At 50.4% G+C, this 24,609-nt stretch overlaps 1 long non-coding RNA gene and 1 pseudogene across 2 annotated transcripts; one reads left to right on the top strand and one right to left on the bottom strand.

The window, feature by feature from the left end:
* Positions 1-4,472: 4,472 nt before the first annotated feature.
* On the top strand, positions 4,473-5,771 carry LOC135361524 (transcription factor BTF3-like; annotated as a pseudogene).
* Positions 5,772-7,966: 2,195 nt separating this feature from the next.
* Positions 7,967-24,609, bottom strand: LOC135361525 (uncharacterized). 2 transcript variants are annotated; one of them, XR_010404827.1, is made up of 4 exons: positions 16,831-24,609; positions 14,766-15,479; positions 14,373-14,465; positions 7,967-8,948 (listed from the first exon to the last, which is right to left on the bottom strand). It is a non-coding gene; the product is annotated as an uncharacterized LOC135361525 (long non-coding RNA). The 2 variants fall into 2 exon arrangements; XR_010404826.1 differs by lacking the exon at positions 7,967-8,948 and having other exon boundaries at positions 13,105-14,465.

Raw genomic sequence — 24,609 nt, 5'->3', positions numbered from 1 at the left:
AGGCATTTATATTTAGACGTGGTGAATGAAAGCAAGTCTCATGCTGCATCTGAAATCAGAAACGAGGCAGAGACCCTTCTTTATTCTAAAAGCCAGCAGCTGCTCAGAGACAAGCAGATTGAACCACTTCCTCCTTGCTCAGAAACTCTGAGTACACACACACACACACACACACACATTTATATACACATATGGTTAGAAGAATGAAGAGGAGCACAAAGAAAAATAATTCATTGATGATGTCATTCGCAACTTCCACGCACGGTTACATGTCTCATGTCCCATGATGTCCTGCAAAAAAGCACGGTCACGAGCCCAGGCAATTCTCTTAAACCAGGTTAAGGACTGCATGACAGATAAGCACTCACCAACCAATTAAGACAGACTGGTTACTTTTATAAAACACACAGAGAGAGATGTTACTTCTTTTTTTAGATTCTCATGAAAAATTTCAAACACACACAAAAGAATAGTGTAATGATCCCCTCCTATACCCATCACCCAGACGGAACATTCCAATTACACTGAGTTGGAAGGAATCATGAAACAGGAAGTCTGCAGTTTGGGATACAGAACAGGGCAGAGTTAAATTTAGCTTTCCTGGGAACTTGCTCCAACTTGATTAATCAGCTAATCAAAGCTCTTTGTCTGATTTCAGTTTCCTTATCAGGGTAAAGAAAGGCTATTCAGAGCTCACCATCTGTGCCCGGTTTCTATAGGTCTGGATCGAATGCTCATGCTCTGTTCAAGATTCTCAGTCTTAGCTGATCCCTTTCTCATCAGGTTTTGGGGGGAAAAAAGTTGACTTATATTATTTTCTATAGTTCTTTCGACATAAATGAGACTTAGATTTTTAAACCGCAATCTGCCGTGTTTGAGAGGGTGGCAGGGTCCCCACGTGGAGACAATCACGGGGCCAATGAAGCTCTGCACCTGGCCATCAGGAGAGAGTTTTGGACGGCACATCTGTTAGGATGGTCCATAGACCCGGGAGACAATGTCAGGAAAGAAGAGTGTGGGTGGAGGGGAGAGCCCGAGTGGAATTTTGTGGGACACTCCCATTCAGGGTAGGTCAGAGCTAGGTCCTGACACGCAGCCCTGGGAGAACAGAGGAAATGCAGGGCTCACCCCACAGAGGGTGCAGACATCCCTCGGAACTCAGCAGGAGAACGACAAGGCACAGAGATGATGCGGCAGAGATAAAAACCTACTTTCTACCCAGCCCATCTCATCCCGCTCCCCCTGCCCTGTCGGTCTCTCCTCCTTCTGGAATCCTGGTACCCTGGGGGAAGACTGCCCTTACTCCTTTATCTCAGTCCCCTTGTCACCTTCCTCCCTATTCCTCCTGGACTAGCTAATTCCTACTCAACAGTCAGACCTCAGCCTCAAGCTCTTTCCTGACTTTCCAGGGAGGCCAAACCCCACTATTCTTTGCTCTGTACTTTTCCTCTATAAAACATCTAGGTGGTCACTGTGTATCTTCCTGACTCTTTATTACCCACCGCCCTGAGTAGACCATCCACCCCATGAGGGTAGAGACTAGGTCCGTTTCATTCACAAGGTGGAGGCCAAGTGCCTCCCTCAGTGGCTGGCCTGAGTAATGCTCAATAGACAGGGAACAAACCAAGGAAGGAAGGAGGAATGAAGGCAAGGAGGTGTTGGCACATTCCCAGGACTCCAGGCCAGCTATTCTTTCTGGAATTGCTCGGAAGGTCCAAGCTACCATCTGCAGTTCTGCTCACAACCCTGGCGAAGGCCAAGCGTGGCCGTCCCCTGCTACCGCTCCCACGGCCAGAGTCCCTGCTGGGGTCAGGCCGGCCTCCCGCTCTCCAGCGGCTGCTCAGCCCTGCCCGGATCATGGCCATTCTAGCTGTCTCCAGGGCCTGGTGAGGGCGGAAGCCAGACTGCAGTGAGTGAGGTGAGGACAGGGAGGCAGTGGGTGTAGACAGCTTTCTCCAAGTGTGGCTTCGAAGGGGAAGGGAGAATTGGGGTGATAGCTGCAAGGAGCTTCAGGGTCAAAGCAGGTTGATTTTGTTCTTTGCTTTTAATTTTGGGAGAGACTTAAACATGTTTAAAGGTTCCAGTTAGGAGGAGGAGGCTAAATAAACAGGAGGGAGAAAGAATCCAGAGAAGAGGAGCAAAGTTGCCTCTGAAGGGCCCACGGATGTTAACACCAGCTCCTTCTGCCTCACGGTAGCTTAGGCCCCTGACAAGGGCCGCCCCCCCTTGTCGGAGCTCCAAGGCAGGGCCAGGAAGGGAGATGTCAGAGCACGGGGTCTGAGTCACTACACTGACCGCCCACCTTATACAGAGGTTGGATGGGCCCAGGGAGGAGCCAGGAACTCTGAAGTTGATTTCTGCAGGAGATGCCTGCACTGTAGAGTGCAAGCGGAGAGGAGAGGTGTGCTTTTTCTTTTCTCAAATCAGCTGTCGGGGGGGCCATCTGCAGGACCTGAAGTGTGGTCCCTAGAGCCGGGGAGACACAGGGGTGCCCGAGTCATGCCTGGAAATCTAGGGGAGGCTGTGGCCATGGCCATGGCTAGGCTTTCACGAAGGGCTCTATTTGAGAGGTAGGTGAAGGTTGGTCAAATGTGTGTACTTCCTGTGGATCAGACGTGGGCCCCAAGTGTAAGACAGAGTGACCGGTGGTTGGTCTTCAATGGGTCTCACCTGGGGAGACTTTACACCCCAGGTACATGTGGCAATGTCTGGAGACATTTCGATTGTCATGACTCATGGGGGGAGGGTCAGCTAGTGGACAGAGGCCGGGGGAGCTGCGGGGCACAAGCCAGGGAAGCACAGAGGGGAAGGAGGTGCAGGTTTTGTGTTGGGAAGATGAAGGAGTTCCTGTATGACGGTCTAAACTTTTTCTGTAGAGTAAGAAACTTGTCTTCTGCTGGGAGTGAAGGGGATGGGAAGGCCACGGAGATTGGAAAGAATGGATAATTGAGAGAGTCGTTTTAGGAGGGGGAGAGCTAGGTGATGCACAGTAGGGTTGTCAGACAACAGGCAAGAGAGAGCAACGGGGGAACTGGAATAAGATGGAGGGTCCAGAGGCAGAGTCAGGACAGATTCCCGGGGGGCCCCCAGGGGCAGGCCTCTCCAGGGGCTCCATAGCTGAGCCCGAGCACCCAGGCCCCCAGCACAGCATGGCGGGAACCCAGAGTGGCACTGGGGTCCTCCCTGATAACAGGCTCATTTTCTCTTGTTGCTGAAGGCCTCAGTCCCTTGCCGCCATCCCCCACTGGCCCACATCCAGGGCCAGGTCCTCGGCCGGGCATGATGCAGTAAGTGTAGGGAGGTTTCCGCCTCGATGGCTCCCACTTCACCTTACAGAGGGGAGACTTCCTAACTTGCACCCCGTAAATGTCACTGAGCGTGGTTCTAGCCCCACATGCTCTCGGCGGGAGGCGGCTTTCACAGAAGGCCTTGGTGCTGTATGGTGAGGAACAGACACTGGCCCCGACCAGGGCGAGTTCCCTGCAAGGACACAGTCCTCATGAAGTGAGGGGGAAAGGTGAAGAACCTACTCGGAAAAGGACAGAAACCAGGGAGGCCTTGGGGACCCAGAAGCGGAAACTGACTGACAGTCTCATCCAGCTGCTACAAGGACGGGTCAGCCCTCACCTGTTCCCAGCTTTTTCCTCCTTCCATTCAAGGATCAGAGTCCCAGGAGAGAGTGCCTGGGGGGCCCAGTGTCCTCAGCCCGCAGAGAGGATAGACACCGGTTCCAACGCCCATAGACTAGAATCCGGGGAAATAGAGGCAGGCTCACGGGAGAGAGGTCTGGATGCTCATTTCCTGGAAGGCCCTCCACAAGCTCCCCAGAGGCCCTTCCTTCCCAATGGAGATTCCTATGCTCTGAGTCTCGGATGGAAACAGAGCTGCAAAACAGCATCAGGGGGTCGCTGGACCCCCAGTCTAGACTCCCCTCCTGCAGCTGCAGGCCTCACACAGTCTCGAGGGAGGACATGTGCTCACCCCTTTCAGACCCACTGACACATGGGTTACGCAAAGTGGGGCTCTAAGCCTGTTCTTAACCGCGTAAAATAATTTTTTTTTCTCAAAGGGAAAAACACTATTTTAGTCACTGTTTTGCAGAGAGAAAAAAGCCCTGTTTGTCCTTATGACTCATGTCGGTGGTTTTTGGATGATGTTGTATTGATTCACGACGACTCACTCAGCATCTGGTATGAATTAAGTGGGACTTTCTCTTGGTGACAGTAAAACGAGAGCTCTGAAACAGGGCTAACATGAAAAGGAGCCTCGTGGGAGCACAGAGAGTTTGAGCAATCTTCGGGCCTTGAGCCGGTTCAGTCAGATGCTGCATGGGCTCAGCAAAGTGAGCAAAAAGTGACATGTGGCTTCGGTGTGGGGCCGCCCGTGACGTAATGGCTGATCCTCACTTTCGCGCTGATGACTCCTTGCGGGTCAGATGGCTTCCCATAATGTGTTGTTTTACCCTGTAGCCATTACCCTGACTAGACCCACGGGGGAAGGAGAGGCAAGGAAGCTTGCCATAAGTGGCCCATCAGGGCCCAGGTTTTCTCTAGTTGGTCCAAGACGCTTCCCGTAGAATTCCAGAGCCTATCTGGTGGTTCTGAATAGGGGATGATTTTGGCATTCCAAGGGGCATCTGGCAATGTCTGGAGGCATTTCTGGCTGTCACGGCTGGAAGGGGGCTACTCGAATGGAGTGTGTAGAGGGCAGGGAGGCTGCTGAACATCCTACAGAGCACAGGACAGTCTCCACAACAAAGAATTTTCCGGCCCCAGATGTCAACAGTGCTAAGGTTGAGAAACCGCTCTAATCCAAACCAACCCTTCCTTAATCCCAAGCGACTCGATGGTTTCAGGTCATTAACTGACTTAAAGAAAAGGCCTCTAGCCCCTAGCTGCCATCTTGTGTCCCTGCGTGTGTGTTCCTAATCTCAGCTGGTCCGCCCGAGACCCCCTGAGGGAGACAACCCTATTCCCCCGCGCGGTCCCATTTCCGCTCCAACAAGATGAAAGAAACGATCATGAACCAGGAGAAACTCGCCAAACTGCAAGCACAAGTGCGCATTGGTGGGAAAGGAACTGCTCGCCGAAAGAAGAAGGTGGTTCATAGAACGGCTACAGCAGATGATAAAAAACTTCAGTTCTCCTTAAAGAAGTTAGGGGTAAACAATATCTCTGGTATTGAAGAAGTGAATATGTTCACAAACCAAGGAACAGTGATTCCACTTTAACAACCCCAAAGTTCAGGCATCACTGGCAGCGAACACTTTCCCCATCACAGGCCATGCTGAGACAAAGCAGCTGACAGAAATGCTACCCAGGATCTTAAACCAACTTGGTGCAGACAGTCTGACTAGTTGAAGAAGACTGGCCGAAGCTCTGCCCACACAATCTGTGGATGGAAAAGCACCACTTGCTACCGGAGAGGAGGATGATGATGAAGTTCCAGATCTTGTGGAGAATTTTGATGAAGCTTCCAAGAATGAAGCAAACTGAATTGAGTCAACTTCTGAAGAACAGAAAACTTGAAGAAGTTACTGGGAGTTGCTATTTTATATTATGACTGCTTTTTAAAATTTTGTTCGTGGATCTGATAAAATCTAGATCTCTAATATTTTTAAGCCCAAGCCCCTTGGACACTGCAGCTCTTTTCAGTTTTTGCTTATACACAATTCATTCTTTGCAGCTAGTTAAGCTGAAGAAGTCTGGGAATAAAGTTTGAAACAAGGTTAATAAAGTTCTTTGCCTAGGGAAAAAAAAAAAAGGCCTCTAGTTATGGTTAAAGAAAAAAAAAAACGAACAAACAGATCTTCTGAAAAATCATGTAATTTCTCTGTTTAAAAAATACACAGTTGACCCTTGAACAACATGGGTTTGAACTATGTGGGCCCACTGATACACAGATTTTTTTCAATAAATACAGTCCAGTCCTGTAAATGTATTTTCTCTTCCTTATGATTTTCTTAATAATATTTTCTTTTCTCTAGCTTACTTGATTATAAGAAAATAATATATAATACATATAACATATGAAATGTGTGTTAATTGACTGTTTAAGTTATCGGCAAGGCTTTTGGTCATCCAGAGGCTATTAGCAGTTAAGTTTTGGGGGACTCAAGAGTTCTACATGGATTTTTGACAGTGCAGGGGTCGATGCCCCTAACCCCTGCATTATTTCAAGGATCAACCATCTATATCTTGCCTAGATCTTAGTCTTTTTTTTTTTTTTAAGATTTTATTTAATTTTAGAGAGTGGGCGAGCAGGTAAGGGAGCAGAGAGAGAGAGACAGGCAGACTCCGTGCTGAGTGTGGAGCCCAATGTGGGGCTCAATCTCAGGACCATGAGATCATGACCTGAGTGGAAGTCAAAAGCTGGATGCTCAACCGACTGAGCCCCCCAGGTGCCCCAAGAACTTAGTCTTTAAATACCATTCTCCACTGAAATGAGCCAGGACTTCAGAGAAATGGCTATCCCAAGGCTGCAACGGTCAAGCAAGGAAGGTATCAAAGACCATGAGGTGCATTTAAAGGACACAGGAGGCAACCCAAAGGAGCTCTCTCTGCTCACATGTGGGATGATTTGAGTGTCCAAAAAATGCCAATATGCTGAAATCCATATCTGCTATCCTGTGGCTTCTAGAGTTTCCCTTTATAAAATAAAAAGAAATGGTGCTTCCATTTCCTCTCAAACTTAAGTGTTCTCAGTTTTCTTTAGCATTATCCACAATGGAGGGAAGGAAGTTTACATCATCTTGGCTCTGCTCCAGAAAGGGGGCCAGAATGAGGTACACGGTAATCACATAGTCATCATCAAACAAACCATGACTGCACACTACTCTGGGATGGTTGTAGCTCTTGTGTGGGAGAGAGAGAGAAACGTGTTAACAGGGGACTGCAGAATAGATGGATATGTCTGTGGGAGGGTACTTCAGCTGGAATCTTCCTCTTCTAACCAAAAACCCAACTCAAATAAGTTTAAACAATAAAAAGAAGTTACTGGCTCATATAATCAAGACATCTAGACAGTGTTGTTGTTGTTTTTTTTTTAAGATTTTATTTATTTGCGAGAGAGAGAATGAGAGACAGAGAACATGAGAGGGAGGAGGGTCAGAGGGAGAAGCAGACTCCACGCCGAGCAGGGAGCCCGATGCGGGATTCGATCCCGGGACTCCAGGATCATGACCTGAGCCGAAGGCAGTCGTTTAACCAACTGAGCCACCCAGGCGCCCCATCTAGACAGTGTTACTCAAAGCATGGTCCATGGACCGGAATGGTCCACAAACTGTTACTGTTCCACAGTGAGATACAACTATACTGTTGAAACGACTATGTGCATAATCCTCTTTGTACAAACTTCCTTTCCTCTGTTGTTGATAATAATAAAGAATAATGAGAACACTTGGATTTAAGAGGCAATGGAAGTACCACTTTTCAGCAGGGAAACTTCTAGAAACCATACAGTTCATTTTTGTCATATGTTACAAAGTATCATAAGATAACACGAATATAAAAGTGAATAAAAAGACCCAAAATACTGCCTTTGTTACAGACAGTTTGAGAAACACTAGCCTAGGATGGTGGTGATTCACCATCTTGGCTGACCCTTAAACCCACCTGCTGGGTTTTGACAACTACTCATCCTGGAGCTCATTCCCAAAGATTTTGACTTAATTGGCCTGAGGTGGGGCCCAGGCAAGGGTATTTTTAGAAGCTTCCTGGTGGCTCTACTGTGTAGCCAGAGGTGAGAACCAGTGGCCTCAGATGAGACTTGACCCAGTGCTCAAGTCATGGGCTGTTATCCGGGACCTGCGTTCTTACAGCACTAAATGCTTACATTAGAAAAGAAGACAGCTCTCACATTGGTGACCCCAGCTTCGACCTTAAGAAACTAGAAAACAGTGAGTAAATTAAATCCAAAAGAAGCAAATGAAAGGAAATCGTAAAGATCAAAGAAGGTATCAGCGAGATAGGAAAGAGAACAATAAAGGAAATCAATGAAGCCAAAAGCTGGTTCTTTGAGAAAATCAATGAAATTGATAAACCTCTAGCCAAACTGACCAGGAAAAAATAGAGAAAACACAATTTACCGATATCAAGAATGAGAGAGGGGACAACACTACAGATTGTACACATGTGAAAAGGCTAATAAGACAATATTATGAACTTTATAGCAATAAGATCAATAACTTAGATGATATGGACAATTTCCTGTTGTTTTTTTTTTAAAGATTTTTTATTTATTTGAGAGAGAGAGTGCACGCGTGTGCGCTCATGAGCAGGAGGGAGGGGCAGAGGGAGAAGCAGACTTCCCACTGAGCAGGGAGCCTGATGTGGGGCTCGATCCCAAGACCTGGAGATCATGACCTGAGCCAAAGGCAGACGCTTAACCAACTGAGCCACCCACGTGTCCCGATACAGACAATTCCCTCAAAAGACTCCAACTACCAAAGCCAACTCAGGAAGAAACAGATAACTTGAATAGCCCCATATTTATTAAAGAAATTGAATTTGTAGCTAAGAAATTTTCACACGAAGAGAACTCCGGGCCCAGATGGCTTTACTGTTGAATTTCACCAAACCTTTCAGGAAGAAAGAATGCCAGTTCTCCACAAACACTTCCAGAAAACCGAAGAGGAGAGAACACTTCCCAATGCGCTGTTTCCGACCAGCTTTCCCTTGAGACCCAAACTAAAAACATAACAAGAAAATATATATGGAGATCCTTAAAACTTACCATTCTTGAGAAAGTCATCTCTTATTGCCTTCTCCTCCACAGCTCTTTTGAAAATGGGTTATTCTAACCCAGCACCTGGCCCGTACGTAACTTCAAACTGTACAACATGACCTCCTTCTTCTTGCTGCAGATGTTTGGACCCAAGGGCAGCCTTTTCACTTACATTGGGACACTGGCTCAAAAAGGTGTGCTGGAACCCTTCTCGGGAGGTTGACCTAAGAGACACAAAGGGAAGGAATAGTTGATTAGGAGCTGAGGAGGGAGACTCATACTGATCCAACAGCTGTGGCAGCCATATTGGAACCATGATGAGAAAAGAGAGGAAATGGGTCCAAAGACTGAAGTGGGGCAGATACACAGGCATAGTCAGAAATTGCAGAAGAGAGGGGGAGACTGAGAGGGAGACAGAGACAGAGAGAGAGAGAGATGGGGACAGAGAGAGACAGAAAGAGACGGAAGGAGTCAGAGAGGGAGAGACAGAGAGAGACAGAGAGACTGAGAGAGAGACTGTGTTAGCAAAGAGGGAGTAACCCAGTTTCTGTCCCTTGTGAGGTCTTGCTCTTCAGACTCTTTTGGATTCATGTAAAACTCTTTCTACTTGACACAGTGAGTAGACTTCCCTTTCCTATAGCCAAAACTACCCTGACAAAACAAAATGCTCAATAAAAGCTAAGATGCTTCCATTGCTGCACATTAAAGCCTTGGTGTCAATTCCTAGCCTAAGGACACCACAGGCCACCTTCTTCATTCCCAAAGGCCTCAGAGATTTAATTGGATTCTCTTTTCTTTTCTGAGTGTTCATTAAAAAATTTTTTTATTGAGGTGTAACATACATATAGCAAAGCATACAATTCTTAAGCATATACCTTGAATAATTTATGCACACACACACACACCTGTGTAACCACCACACAGAGAACATTTCTAACACTTTCAGAAAGTTGACTCTTTCTATTCTTTGTGGAGTTGCAGACCAGATTATGAGCAGTTGTTGGGTGTCTATGTGCAGTGGACTCGGTTGTGTTCTTCCATAATGCATGTCTTAAAATCCTAACCCCCATGTGACTATATTTGGAGATAGGGTCTTTAGGATGTAATTTAGGTTAAATGAAGTCATAACGGTGGGGCCCTAATCTAACACAACTGATGTCCTTGTAGGAAGAAAAGACACCACAGCTCACTCTCTCCTCCCCCTCCCCCTCCCCACCGTGCACAAAGATGAGGTCCTTGGGGCGCCTGGGTGGCTCAGTTGGTTAAGCGACTGCCTTCGGCTCAGGTCATGATCTTGGAGTCCCTGGATCAAGTCCCGCATCGGGCTCCCTGCTCGGCAGGGAGTCTGCTTCTCCCTCTGACCCTCCCCCCTCTCATGTGCTCTCTCTCATTCTCTCTGTCTCAAATAAATAAATAAAATCTTTAAAAAAAAAAAAAAAGATGAGGTCCTGTGAGCCCACCGAGACAGTAGCCCCCTACCTACAAGCCAGGAGAGACCTCATAATGAAGCCTGCCTTGCTGGCACCTTGATCTTGGACTTCCAGCCTCCAGACCTGGGAGAAATACATTTCTGTTGTTTAAGCCGCTGGGTCTATGGTATTTTGTTATGGCAGTTCGAGCAGATTACTATACCATGTGACCCATACAAAGAACAAAGAGAGGAGAAAGACGTCTTGAACAGAAAACTACCATTGATGGGAGCTCAGGCAAGTGATTTCACGACGCAGGCAGGTGGCCTGTGCCCAGCGTGGGGCAGGAGGAGAGAGCAGGCAGGACAAACGGCAGGCCCACAGTCCCTCTGGCCACCGGGCCTGGTCCACCTCTAGGCTGGCTCGGACATATTGCACAGAGGTATTTGATAAATTTGGAACCGTAGTTAAATGTCAACCGACAGCCTCTCACTCATCTGTCCCCTCGGAAGTGCTCTAAGAGAGCCCGGCAATCCAATAGGGCTTGTATTTGATTTTCCTGAGCCAAATGTGAGCCTGGTGGGTAGACCCATCTGAGTATCGACTTGTAGGAAACACGGAGCCCTCACCATGCAATGGGCTGAGTGCACTGGACCAGCCAGACGATACTGGGCCACCTCTGGAAACAACGCTCTGTCTGGTATGAACTGGGAACTCCTCCTCCCCTGGACCTGGGTGAAACCTTACCACGGGTAGCTGGGAGGGGTCCTTCCTGGTCCAGGCCCTGTTACTTTGTCATTGTCCCGTGGGTTGTCCACTCCTGGGCTTCTGTCTCCTAAGATGGCCACTCGCTAAACTTGTCACTCCTCTGTCAGAGCCGATGTATCAGGGACAGAGAGCTTCTGGTCTCTCTCTCTCTCTCTGCAATAGGCATGTTTCTCTCTCTTTTTTTTTTAAGATTTTATTTTTAAGTAATTTCTACACCCAACGTGGGCCTCGAACTCATAACCCTGAGATTAAGAGTTGTATGCTCCTATGACTGAGCCTGCCAGACACCCCATGCAATTGCTGTATTTCGATTGCTAGAGTTTTCCTGTCTTTTTTGTTGCTGCCATGATTTCTCTTCCTACTTGTTCCTGCAATGCTGAGAGGCAACCCCTTCACCCACAAGACTCACTGCACAAGGCCATCCTGTGTGGGTTGCTGTGGTGGAGGGTGCAGGAAGGATACACCCCAGACTCAAGGTAGCAGGGGCCTCGAGGCAGGGGGAGGGGATGCAGTGAGAGAGGGACGCTCTGGGGCCTTTGCCTCTCTTGGTGATATTTGTTTTCTTTTCCTTACACTTGGTGATGGGACGTGAGCGTTCTGTATTAGTCTTTATGCCTTTTTGTATATCATCCCGCAGATACCTCAGACCCAGGGTGTCCAAACCAGAGTTCATCATCTCCCTTGGATGCCAGCTTCTCCTTCTCTCTGCTCCCATGACCGGTGTCCCCACCCGGTCAGGTGCCCTGGGGGTTCCCAGACTGCTGGGTCCAGGCCTGCACCATGTCTTCCTTGGGGAAACTGCTTCAGGCCTGCGCCTTCCATCTGTGCTCACACGGCAGCCACAGGCCTCGTTCTCAAATGCAGTCTGATCGTGACACTGCTCTGCGCCCAACTCCCCTTGGCATCCCAGCTCATGTCCCACTGCCCCCCGACCCCTCAACCCCTGCTCCGGCCCACTGCCCACGTTAGGCCCCCAGCATCCCGTCGTCCCTTTGCTGTCTCGGGCTTGTTCTTCAACTCCCACTTTTGTCTCTTACTTCTTCCAGAAATCTCCCCCCACCCCCAACTTAGGGTTAGGTGCCCTCCCCATGATGGGGGGTGGGCATTAATAGCATCTTCGGCAGTCAGAATAATGTAAACACTATTGATTAAATTAAAATTGTGCTAGAATTCTCCTGGGAAGGTGAGGGAGGGGAAAAGGTGTGTTTAGTGTGGGTGTTGGAGTGTGCAGGGGGAGAGGGGCGTGATAAGAGCTTCCTTTTCCTCTTCCAGAGCTGGAGGTTGGGAATCAGGACAGGATGGCTCAAACGGAAAAACCAATGAACAATCATGGGAGCTCATCATTGAGGATTATGGAGGTAAATACCAAAAGAACTAACTTCAGAATGTGAACTTTGCGGGGCCGGACCAGGGGACTGCTGCTGTTGAATCAATATTTATCGTACGACTGACCAAATCAAAATTAAATTAGGAAAATAATGGAAACAGATCAACTCAGAGCCTCTGTGCTCGGGTGAAGAGGGCAGACCTGGTCCTACCCATCCCGGGGACTTTGCACAGTTGGAAACTAGACAAACCATGGTTTCAGAAATGCCCAGGAAACGAGGGGAGAACCGCCAAATGCCTTGGATGAGACACAGCTACTCGAACAACAATTAGTCTGTGATTCAGGATGGCAGAATTCTGCTGTATTTCATTTCTCGAACACCGACATCTCTCTTTTGCAGTTTGTTGGGCATTCAGGAGCTGGAAGAGGCTGGGGGCTCTGCCCCAGGCTGTGTTCCCTGAAACGTACAGACTGTCCTGGCCCCACATTTAAGAAGCTGTGTTTATTGAGTGGTTTTTCCTGGCTACACGTGTACCTTCCCGGCCCTCTGCAGAGAGGTGAGGAGGAGGAGGTCTGGATAAGGTGCACAGGAAAAAGCACTGTTCCCAGAGCAGTCTCGGACAAGATGTAGGCTTTTTTTTCAGACGTGATTCTGGCCATTTGTAAATCAAGGAAGCTGCGTGTTTTGGGTAGGTCCTTCCCAGGCCAAGTTTCTACACAGATTTTCAGCAATGTCAATGCATGATATATAATTATAGTCTCTTTAAATTAGGAAGAGGCTGCATGAAGATGCTAATGCAGCTAGATGCATTTAGAAAAGCTTTCAGCCCGAATCATGTGGAACGGGGACCTATTTTACTATTTTTTTCACAGTCACATGTGAAACATGTCTTTTTTGAGCCTTAGAAATTTGTATATATTTATAAAACCTGCAAAAGGGAGCATTACATGTGGGGTCCGCCCCAGAGATTTCCAAGAACACCTCTTCTGTGGGGTTTGTAACATAGAAGACTTTTTGGAGGTGTATCCCCAGGGTTTGCCCCTGTATCTGAGAACTCTCACACCTACCACCGTTCCCAAGAGGGGGTCCTGCTGTTCCCTGCCCCGTGCCCCAGCACGCATGCTCCCAGAACCATAGGACAGTGGGGAGGGCTGGCCCAGAGGAAGTGCTCCGGAGGCTGAGCCAACCTCCCTCCCTATCCTACGGATTCGGACCCGGGACACCTGGAGACCAGGTCAGCTAGTGTAGGCACCAAACTTGTTAGGGTCATGAAAAGAACCGTCGTGGTTCAGCAGAGATGAGAAAGCCACTCTGCAAAGAGAGGGAGAGAGGAGGGGCACCTGGGTGCCTCAGTTGTTAAGCGTCTGCCTTCGGCTCAGGTCGTGGTCCCAGGGTCCTGGGATCGAGCCCCGCGTCGGGCTCCCTGCTCTGTGAGAAGCCTGCTTCTGCCTCTCCCACTCCCCCTGCTTGTGTTCCCTCTCGCTGTGTCTCTCTGTCAAATAAATAAATCTTAAAAAAAAAAGAGAGGGAGAGAGGAAAAGCAGATGCTCTGGGCAAGCAGAGAGGACAGATCTCGTGTCCTGAGAGAGGCCAGCCGGCAGACACCTACAGGGACCAGGAGACAGAGAGACAGCAAGACAGAGACAGACGCATAGACAGAGAAGACAAAGGGACAGAAGACTGGCCTTGGCTCCCCACACATCCCCCTGTCCCCAGGCCTGGCTGCTCTCCGCCAGCATCCCCGAGCTGGTCCCGCCACCGGCAGGCGCATCATCCTTTCCTCTTAACCTAACGGACGGGACTATGTCCCTTTCGGAAGAGTCCCTGGGTGAGTCAGTCACCAGACAGTGCTTGCCATGGAAGGGAGCTGGGGCTGCTATTTTGCGTCTGTTCTGGTAATCTATTTTTATCCTTTTTTGGGGGGGTGGGGGTGGGGGTGAGGGGAACACTCGGTGCGTTCTTTCCCCCAGAGACCTGGGAATTAAGCATGTCAGTCAGTATAATAAAACTCCCCAAATATGCCCCTTTGTTCAGACAATGGTATTTTTTTTCCCCTAGTCATTAAGACAATGGTGCTGCAAGAGTAACACTTAAGTGGCTGGGTTTTTATTTTTGTCCCCAAGGTACAAAAAGTACTGCTTACTTTCTTACTGTGTATGGGCGGGGTGATGTGTTCCAGAGCCTCGGAGAGCCGGAAACGATTGCTCTGTGTAGAGATCTGCCTTGGTCACCACCTCTGCAGAGTCAAAAACCCCACAAAGGCACGTTTTGAGACGTCTGCCCACCGGCTTGTGGCGCACAGTGGGTACTCAACAAACACATTAGAAAGGATGGGCAAGAGGCGTACACATGAGTGCTGTGGCCGGAACGTGGCTGCAGGGGGGATAGGGGGGAAGGAAGGAGAGCAGGGGGCTGAGGATCTGGGCTTCGGGGGTGCTCTCTCCATTGCCTTTCCTGCCTTGCAGGCATGCTGAGGCTGGGGGTTGGCGGGGCGGGGGGGGGCGGCAGGCGCCTGCTCGCCTCTGGTCTGGCTTACCCGGAAGGACAGAAGGCTTTTCCAGGTCCACAGGAGCCGAGCTCTGGAGGGCGGGGGCCACAGGGGATCCGGGAGAGGGACCGGGCTGCCCGTTCCACATCATAATGAACACAGACACGCTGGCCGGACTCTGAGGACCTCATCACCACGAAGCTCTCCACGGCCTCCAGCGTCCCTGCCCCAACTCTGCCGGGGTGAAGGGGTGCCCAGCCTGAGCCCACCCCGGGGCACAGCGTGATCATAGGTTCTGGGAAGACCATCTGTGGGTCACCACCCGGGGCCAAGGGGCCTGCAGGGTCCCAGAGCTGCAGCTGCCAGGAGTGGGTTGGGCGGCAACCTCCCCAGTGGACCTCTGGGGAGGGTCGAGGCTGCCCTGCCAGGCCTGACAACGTCCTGGCAGCGAGGCCAACCCTGCTCTGAGCGCTGATTCAGTCTTCCTTCCCTTGTGGCTCCAGGCCTGAGAGAAAGAACAGGGCAGGCAGGGCTCGAGGGTGCTCCCAAAGTGTTGGTGGAGGGAGGAAGTGCTCTCCCTCTGCAGGTGGCCTTTAACCTCTGCCTTCGCCAAAGGCCCCATGAGGCCGATTCTCTGCTTCTCTGCGGCCCCATTGGAGATCACCTCCCATTGTCTTCCAGGCTTCAGGAGTCCTGGGGGCCTCGCATTCCCTCAAGGACTCTGTGGTTTTCACTCCATGGTCTCAGGCTGTGACTGTTGCCCTGTGGAATTCAAAGCTGTCTCGGTTATCAAGATTTTAGAAAATTATTTAACTTTCTGTTTTCTGCTTAAAATTTAGGAGAAGTCTTTATTTTTTTTCCATCAAGTTTTGGGATCCCACCGAGTTGCATCTTAGGGTTAGCGGGCTTCTCATTTTAATTAGTGCAACATGACCTGTCTCAGTTCATTATAAAGTCTTTCACTCATTTATTTAACAAATATTAAAGGCTTACTGTGACCTAGGCACTGTTTTGGGTTTTGTTTGGTTGGTTTTTTAAAAGATTTTATTTATTTATTTATTTATTTATTTGAGAGCGAGAGAGAGCAAAGGTGCAGTGGGGAGAGGCAGAGACTCAGAGGGAGAAGCAGGCTCCCTACTGAGCAGGGAGCCCAACGTGGGGCTCAATCCCGGGACCCAGAGATCCTGACCTGAGCTGAAGGCAGATGCTTAACCGACTGAGCCACCTAGGCACCCGTTTGTTTTTTTAAAGTAAGCTCTAGGCGCAACATGGAGTTTGAACTCAGGACCTGGAGATCAAGAGTCACATGCTCTATGGACTGAGTCAGCCAGGCGCTTCTGGAGGAAGCACTTTTTTAAGTTCTGGGGAGACAGCTGTGAAGAAAACAGACAAGACTCTCTGCCTGTGTGTGTGTGTATGTGTGTGTATGTGACAGACAGACAGACAGCAGGTGAGGGGGGCAGGGAGGAGGGAGGGAGAAAGGGAAGGAGAAAGAGGAAGAGGAGGAAAGAGGAAGAGGGAGAGAAAACATAAACACGTTTTGATTATTGATTCTGTTCCACTTGATTTATTCTGAAATTTCAGGGACTTTTCTGTCCCCCCTGCATGTTCACATTTTCTCCTAGAGGTCTGGCACACTCCCAGCTTTCCTTCCCTCTCACCCGTGATTTCTCCCACATGCCACAAAGGTTTCTCTTGTCTCTTTTCTGTTTAATCATCCAACCTCCTGTAATCCTATTAACCAGAGGTTCCAGTGACAAGCTGAGGTGACGGGCCCCTAGCTCTCCTGCACTGTCCTTGGCTCATCCCCCCCAGCAATAGGAATAGCTGTTTTCTAAAATCTTCTTTCCTTTCATCTGAGAGATCTATTTCAGAGAATAGGATTATCAAGATTTCACTGCTTTCTCCTTTTACTTCTGTGTTCGGGGCTTTCTCATGGGATCAGATTCATCTTCTTCCTCTTATATTCAGACTTCTTGAAATTCATGTGTAAATCCAGTAAGAGCAAGTGGATTTTTTTTTTTTTAAATCACCAAACCTTATAATACATATGTGCTCGAGAGGGAAGAGAAAGAGGAAAACAGAAAGAAGCGGGGAGGGGAGAACAACGTACTTAGGGCTGAGGTCCCGCGTTCCATGGCTCACGGCAGGTGTCCCTCAGGGAGCAACGGGAAGAAGGTGTGATGGGCATCCGTGCTTTGTCAGTGGGTCGGGCCCCCCGTGCCTCTAACACTGCGAGCATCTCACGTGTGCTCTCCATACCACACGACCCATAAGACAATCCAGCTCTGCCTGGTGCTCCACCAGAGAAGGAGCCATCTGTCCCCACTTGGAAGGGAAACACGCTGAGCTGGAGTTTTCCGAAGTGGGTGTGGTTCTGGAGAGAAATTTGTGGTAATGTAAGGGACTTTGACTAGATGCCACAATGTCTTACATGGAGAGATGAGAATGCCATCCTCAGATGAGATGTGACCCCCTGTACTAGACACGTGAGCACCTCACACACATCTTGGGATCTCGCAGTCCCTTCTGATGGGCTGATGTCGGCAGACATCTCTCCCCGGAGCCTCTAATTTATAGGCCCTCCTGACAATCGATGGCTTGGTACAAATAGACAAGATGACCGATCGGATTCCTCCTCTCTGGAACCTGAAATTGGGCACAGCCAAAGAATAAGGCGGTTAGCCAAAGGAGCTGAGGTTTGAAAGTCACGCACTGTCATCTCTGCAGGTCAGCCTTACTCAACGTGGGAGGGGACATCGTGTACACAGTTCATTAACTTAACATCTATGGGCTCCCAGGAGGTGCCAGGCGCCATTCCGGGTACTGAGGATACAGAGAGAAACAGGGTCCCTGTTCTCACAGCACCTACCCAGAGGCAAGCAATAAAAACATGAGCAAGATGGTCAGAGAATGGCAGAAAGCCCTCAAGTTTTCGAGCAAAGCTGTGAACTCTTTTCACAAGTAACTATTTTCCTTTTGGGAAACAGCTCTTGGCTCACTATTGGGTTTTGCTGTTGTTTGTAAGTTTTAAGTGGGAAAGAAGAGTTGATGATGAGGTGAAGGAGACTGTGGAGGATCTAGGTCATCAATTCACTTTGGCCTCCCCAAACCATGGAATACTCTTTCTTGTTTTTTTTTTTTAAAGATTTTATTTATTTATTTGACAGAGACAGAGACAGTGAGAGCAGGAACACAAGCAGGGGGAGTGGGAGAAGCAGGCTCCCTGCTGAGCCGGGAGCCCGATGCTGGACTCGATCCCAGGACCCTGGGATCATGACCCGAGCCGAAGGCAGTCGCTTAACCAACTGAGCCACCCAGGCGCCCCTCTTTCTTGGTTTTGAGAATTCCCCACCTTATGAACTCACAGCTCCCCATGGTGGAAATCAGGTTAAGTTCCCAGTCTCGACTGCAGATGGAGCAGAGCATGTGACACAAAATGCCACCAATGAGGTGCACCTGCACGAGGCTAAGGGTCACTGAGAAGCAGGTGCCAAGGAACCTTCTCTGGAGAATACAGCAGATCCATCTGGCTGCCAGAGGCGGCAGCGGCAGGCAGCCCAACGGGGGTCTCCAGCTTCAAGTGCCCACCTGGGCAACAGCGGTATGTGCATGTGGCTCATGGAAGGACTGATCCACGCAAATGACCCCCAAGCCTGGCTATCTGCCCTTCCTGGCAGTTTTTGAGGTGCTTACTATCCTTTAACAAATTCCTCTTCAGATTAAATTAGCTAGGAAGAAGTCCGTGGCCTATAAGCAAGAGTTCTCATCGGCACGTGAAGGGAGAAGGGCAATAATCCAATACACAAGATCATTTCAGATAGAAGTCAGTGCTGTGCTGGGAAGAAGCGAGCACAGGGTGATGTGAACAGGTTTTTCTAACGGAAACAAAGGAAAAAACATAGCCTGACAGCATTGACAGCACGACATCGGTACTGATTGTGTTTGTAAATACATCCAATCAAAAATTATGTATCATTCATGCAGGATCTACAAATTTGTAATAGTGGGGGAAGAAACCACTCAAGGTGATCGAGAGAAAACCAGGCAGGGGTGGGTTTTTTTTTTTTTTTTTAAAGATTTTATTTATTTATTTCACAGAGAGAGAGAGAGTGAGAGCAGGAACACAAGCAGGGGGAGTGGGAGAGGGAGAAGCAGGCTTCCCACCGAGCAGGGAGCCTGATGCGGGGCTCGATCCCAGGATCCTGGGATCATGACCTGAGCCGAAGGCAGACGCTTAACGACTGAGCCACCCAGGCACCCCAGGGGTGGGGTTATTTTTGATAAGGTGCTCAGGGAAGCCTGTCTGAGGAGGTGCCATTGAACTGAGACCTGAAAGGTAAGAAGGAACCAACCATGCAAAGATCTAGTAAAGAGACTTCTAGGCAGAGGGAGCGTAAAATATGAAGGATGAGCTTGGGTTGTTGAGGGACAGAGGGGAGGTTGCTGGGTCTGGAGGTTAATGCAAGTGGGCCAAGGACACGATGAGCCTGGGAAGGAGGCAAGGACCAGGTCATGCCAGGCCTCACAGGCCACGGGCAAGCATTCAGGTTTTGTTCTAAGGATGGTGGAAATCCATTAGCGGATTTCAGAGAGGGAGCAGGCTCCAGAATGCCCCCCACCGATCCTCACCTCCTGGTATTTACAGCCTTGTGCAATCCCTTCCACACAGAGTATGGCTGATCTGTGCACCCACCAGGATACTGCAGAAAGGGCAGTGTGTGACTTTCGAGGGTAGGTCATAAAAGACAGTGTGACTCTGCCTTGCTCTCTTAGATCGCTCCCTCGGGGGAAGCCAGCCACCCTGTTGTAAGGATGCTCAAGCAGCCCTATGGAGAGGTCCACGGTGGGGCCCTGAAGCCTCCTGCCCACAGTCCTGTGAGACAGCTCAGAAGCAGATGCTCCAGCCCCGGTCAAGCCTTCAAATGACTACAGCTCCAACTGACATCTTGACCACAACTTCCAGAAAGGGCCTGAGTCAGAACCACCCAGCTAAGCAGTTTCAAATCCTGACCCATAAGTGGGTGAGATCATAAGTGTTTGTTGTTCTAGGCCAGTGAGTTTAGGGGTAATTTGCCAACTCTCTCCATTGTTCGCAGCTGGTGTCTCTTTTGCCTGGTGGGGGCCTATGCTTTCGTAGCTGTTAGGTATTTGGATTATCAGCCTTGAGTAGGAGTCATCACATAGAGGGGAGTCATGAGTGAGATGAGACCAAATGGTGGAAGCAGAGAGAAAGGGGCACTGTCGGGAGGGCTGAGTCACCCATGCTGTTTGGGAGAGAGCAGAGCAAAGACCTGCCACCTGCCCGGCTTGACTAGCGTGTTGGCTCTTCCTATACCTGGATTGTTCTCCTGGGCTCCCGAGCTATGTGACCTCACTGTAGATGCCCCCATGACTTGGGGTGATAAGAGTTCTCTTCCTCGCTCTACTCGAAGCAATTCTGAACCTGATGCTGGATGATTGGGCTGTTGTTCTGGTTCCTTCTCCTGGGCTGGGCAGAGTGCTCAGCCCAGCTACAGGCACCAGGCACAGGCCAGTGCCAGGAGCTGCCTTCTGCCTCCACGCAGTTATGGTCACATCCTGACCTCACATCAGCCTCCCCAGCTAGGTGGGATAAGGGGTTATGTGAAGGGAATCCGCTTCTTCCTCTCTTCCCATTTGGAGGGGCTGGGTCATATGGATCCCACATTCTGAGTGATGCTTCCCCTCTCTGTTCTGGCTGTGCCTGAGAGCTTGTTTGGGTTGATTTCAAGGACACATGAATGGGTTTAGGGATAGGAGGTGCTGGAATTTCAGCTCATGATAATTTCCCGAAAATCAGACACACAGCATTTCCCCCAACTGGGACATCAATTCAAAAAATATTAAATAGAAAAAGTTCAGATATGAAAATATAAAAAGTGAACCTGCCTTTCTCTTCCCACCCTCTGATTCTTTAGATCATCTCCAGTGTTTCTCGAATACAAACAGTCCTGTGATGAGCGTATTTGTTCGCATAGCCCTGTGCAGTTGAGCAGGTCTTTCCAAAGAATAGATTCCTGGAAGATTATCTGCACATTTTACATGTTGGTAGGTTCTCCCAATGGCCCATCAAAAGACTCTACCAGCACACAATGACCTCAGCATACAGGAGCACCCCCTTTCCTCTGGCCAATACTAGGTATTATCAATTTTTAAATCTGCATTTCTCCGATCCCTAGTGAGCCTACGTGTTCCTCTCACCTAGCGGCCATTTGAATTCTCCTGTGAGTTGCCTGTTCTTGTCCTTCGACCATTTATATATTGGAATATAAAGCTTTATATTTGCTTTGAAGGGCCTCTCTATATTTTAGGGTCGTTATGCATGTTGCACCTGTTGTCTTTTATCGTTGATACGGTCTCTAGCGCTACAGATGTTTTAAATTTTTGAGGCCGAATCTGTCCATTTTCCCCTTTAAGGTTTCTAGATTTTGTGTCTTGCTTTAGGAAGGTTTTCCCCACCCCAAGAATATAAAAAATATATTTTATCATATTTTCTTCCAGTCCCTTAAATTCCGTTTGCTAGCTAATGTCAAATTGTCCTCCGGAAAGGTTGTGCTGGTTTCCATCGCGTCAGCCTGTGTGCCCGCACCCTCGCTAGCCCTGAGCCCTGCAGTCTTTTCAAATTTTGCTAATGGTGAACCACAGGTATCTCCTTGTTTTAATGAGCATCTCTTTAATTATGAGTGAGGTCCAGAACCTTTTCATATGGGTATTCGTTCTCTGTATTTCATTCTCTCTGAACTGCCTGATCCTATCTGGGTCCCAGTTTTTCAGCTGGGTGTCGGCCTTTATCCTACTGATAAAGGGCTCATTGTTTACCAAGGAAACGAGCCCTGCGTCCCCCCAGTTCGTCCTTATCTCTCTGCTGTCCGTGAAAGGCATCTGCAACCGGCTGCGGGGTGCAGTCGATGGGGCAGGAGCCAGTCCGCGCCGCACGGCACCTGTCGCCTGGTCAGCTCCCCGGACCTGACCCCCCACCCCCGCCCCCTGTCTTCCCGGCATCCTTTTCGGAACACTTACGGTTTTTACCTTCAGCTCAATCCCACCTGTTTGCCTTTCACTTTCCAGCATCCTTTAGTTCTCATAATCTCTGATACTGAAGGATATCGGTCTGCAGTTTCCAGTCCCCTGGCAGAGGCTTTAAATACGCATCTCCCGGGGCGCCTGGGGGGCGCCGACCGTTAAGCGTCTGCCTTCGGCTCAGGCCGTGGCCCCGGGGCCCTGGGCTCGAGTCCCTCTCAGCCGGGAGCCCGCTTCTCCCTGCTTGTGCTCTCTCTCGCTCTCTCTGGCACTCTCTCTGTCTCTCTCAAATAAATAGATAACATATCTTTAAAAAATACGGATCTTCTCAGTCGCGTCGAGAGGGTCGCGCCGCAGCGCCGCGGCGGGGCCGGCGCTCGCGCCGCCATCTTGACGCCGTCCGGCCGCCGCCGCCGCTTCCGGCCTCTTCCGACGTCCTTCTCGTCCTGGGTCTGGCGGGGGTCAGCTTGATTTTTCTCTTGCGTGTCAACTGTACTCAAAAAAAAAAAAAAAAAATATATATATATATATATATTTTAAATGTTTTCGGGTTTAGACTCATGTCAGCTGGAAATAATCATTTTACCAAAAAACATCTTAATAAGCCACACACACGTTCACACAAACCAGATGACCACGCAGACCGTTTTGAATTGGAGAAGAGGGGAAAAAAAAAAAAAAATCAACTTCGGGGCCGGGGGCTGCTGGCGGGCTGCGCCCGGGGCGGCGGGCCGGGCCGCGAGGCTGTGTGAGGGCAGCCGGAGGACGCCGGGGCTGCTGGACGGCCGGCAGCCCCATCTCCGCTTCGCGTTCAAGTTCAGGTGCGGCTTCGTGGCCAGCCACGTACTTACACCAACGCTGGTCGTCAACGGGCGTCATAATAATACGATCGGTCAGAGGCGCGTCTCAGGCTTCCTTGAGCCTGGGCCCACAGGCGTGTCGGAAGCGCTGGGTGCCTTCTCGTGTGCTCTTTCTTCGTTTGGTTTTGCTTTTTTCGGACAGTGACAGCGCTCGTGGGGGAGGGGCCGGGGGAGGGGCCGAGGGCGAGGGAGAGGATCTCAAGCAGGCTCCTCACCCGGCACAGAGCCCCACACAGGGCTCGATCCCGGGACCCCGAGATCGTGACCTGAGCCGAAATCAGGAGCTGGATGCTTAACGGACTGAGCCACCCGGGCGCCCCTCTTTCTCGGTGTTTGGTTCATCCTCTCCGCGTCTTTTCGAAGTCTCCCCTGCACCCTGCTGTCGCCCATCCCTTCCTGCTTCCATGTCCTCCTCAGCGTGTTCCGCCGAACATCAGCCTCAAAGGTGGTCCCAACCAAAAAGGACTTGGGGGTCCGATATGTTTCAGAAATCAACCTCCGGGAAGCCCCTCCGTGAGACGCGTCATCCCCGCGCCAGGCCTGCAGGAAACTCCTCTGTGCATCCCTCGTCAGCGTTCTGCAGGGCCGAGAGTGCCAGGCCTTCCAGCGAGGTGGCGAGAGGCGTGCGGCAGTGTGACACTGGGAATTCCCCAGAGCCGGGCCAGGGACAGCTAGCTCCAGAACCTGGAGCAGGAAGTGCCGCGTCTAGCCGGCTCCCGCCGCCACCGCCTGACCCACAAGGGTAAGGGAAGGCAGGGACGGCAGGGGGAGCCCAGGTGGCAGGACAGCCACCCAGGCTGGGGACCCGACGGAGCTGCAGCGATCCCCACGCTGCTCCTCAAGAAGGGCAGTCTTTGGGACTCTTCACTCCAGGGCGCTCAGGAGGAGGTGAGTGGGGCCGCATGCCAACTCGGAGAACAGCTGAGTAACCAGGCGGGATGCTGGCTGCTCATGGGCCTCGGTGGAACCTTCCCTCCAGGGCACTGCCATGAATGTGGCTCGATTTCATTGACACCCAGACTCTCTGTCTCTCCCCCTCAAGCCTCAAATTCCCTGGAGAGAACATCTGATGGCCCCGTGGATCCAGCGAGCATCGCCAGGGGGCTGGGGCTGCCCTGGCCTGGCTTCCGGGAGGCGGGGGTCTGAGCAGACTCCAGCCTGCAAGGCTCCCCTGCGATCAGTAAGGCCGGCCCTGGCAAGGAGCAGGGCTCGTTGAGTGGAAATGAAGGCCCCGTGAAAGCCGGCTGAGGAAGAGTCGGGACCTACCAGGTCAGGCTTAAGACTAAGCATCCTCGGGGCGCCTGGGTGGCTCAGTCGGTTGGGCGTCTGCCTTCGGCTCAGGTCATGGTCCCGGAGTCCTGGGATCAAGACCTGCATCGGGCTCCCTGCTCGGTCAGGAGGCCTGCTTCTCCCTTTCCCACTCCCCCTGCTTGTGTTCCCTCTCTCTCTGTGTCTCTCTCTGTCAAATAAGTAAATAAAATCTTAAAAAATAAAAAAAAAAGAAGACTAAGCATCCTCTGAGGTCAGTGCTGGGGCTCCGGAACGGGGGAAGAGCTGAGGGTGGCCCCTGCACCCTGGCCGGACCGGCGAGTCACACCAGCGCCTTAGGGAGAGAGGGTGGAGGCCCAGCCAGGACCCCTCCATGTGCTGAGAAAGCTCTGTGCGGTGCCCCCTTCAGAGCGTGAGCTTGGTCTTCTCAACAAATCCTTTTGTTGTGTTTCTGGAGTCTAGGAAGAAAGGATCGGTTTAATAAAAAGAATTACAGCCAACAGGACAGGTAACAGGAAGCACTTGATAGCGTGGGCACAAGCCCGTGAGGTGGGTCTCGCCATCCCCGTTTTCCAGCTGAGGAGACTGAGACCACCGCCTTGGCCGGCTTCACAGCCAGGATGGGTGGGGACGCGTGTGAACCCAGGTCTCTGATTCCAGAGCCCCTGCACTTGGCCCCGGAGCAATACCACCTGTAGATCCTGTTCCTCATGCCCAGGCTG

Source organism: Mirounga angustirostris, unplaced genomic scaffold, assembly GCF_029215605.1.
Source record: "Mirounga angustirostris isolate CCGP_5_RB_7025 unplaced genomic scaffold, mMirAng1.0.hap1 SCAF_9, whole genome shotgun sequence".
NCBI lineage: Eukaryota > Metazoa > Chordata > Mammalia > Carnivora > Phocidae > Mirounga > Mirounga angustirostris.
The sequence above is the reverse complement of the archived record's forward strand: the minus strand, read 5'-3'. Positions and strand labels throughout refer to the sequence as shown.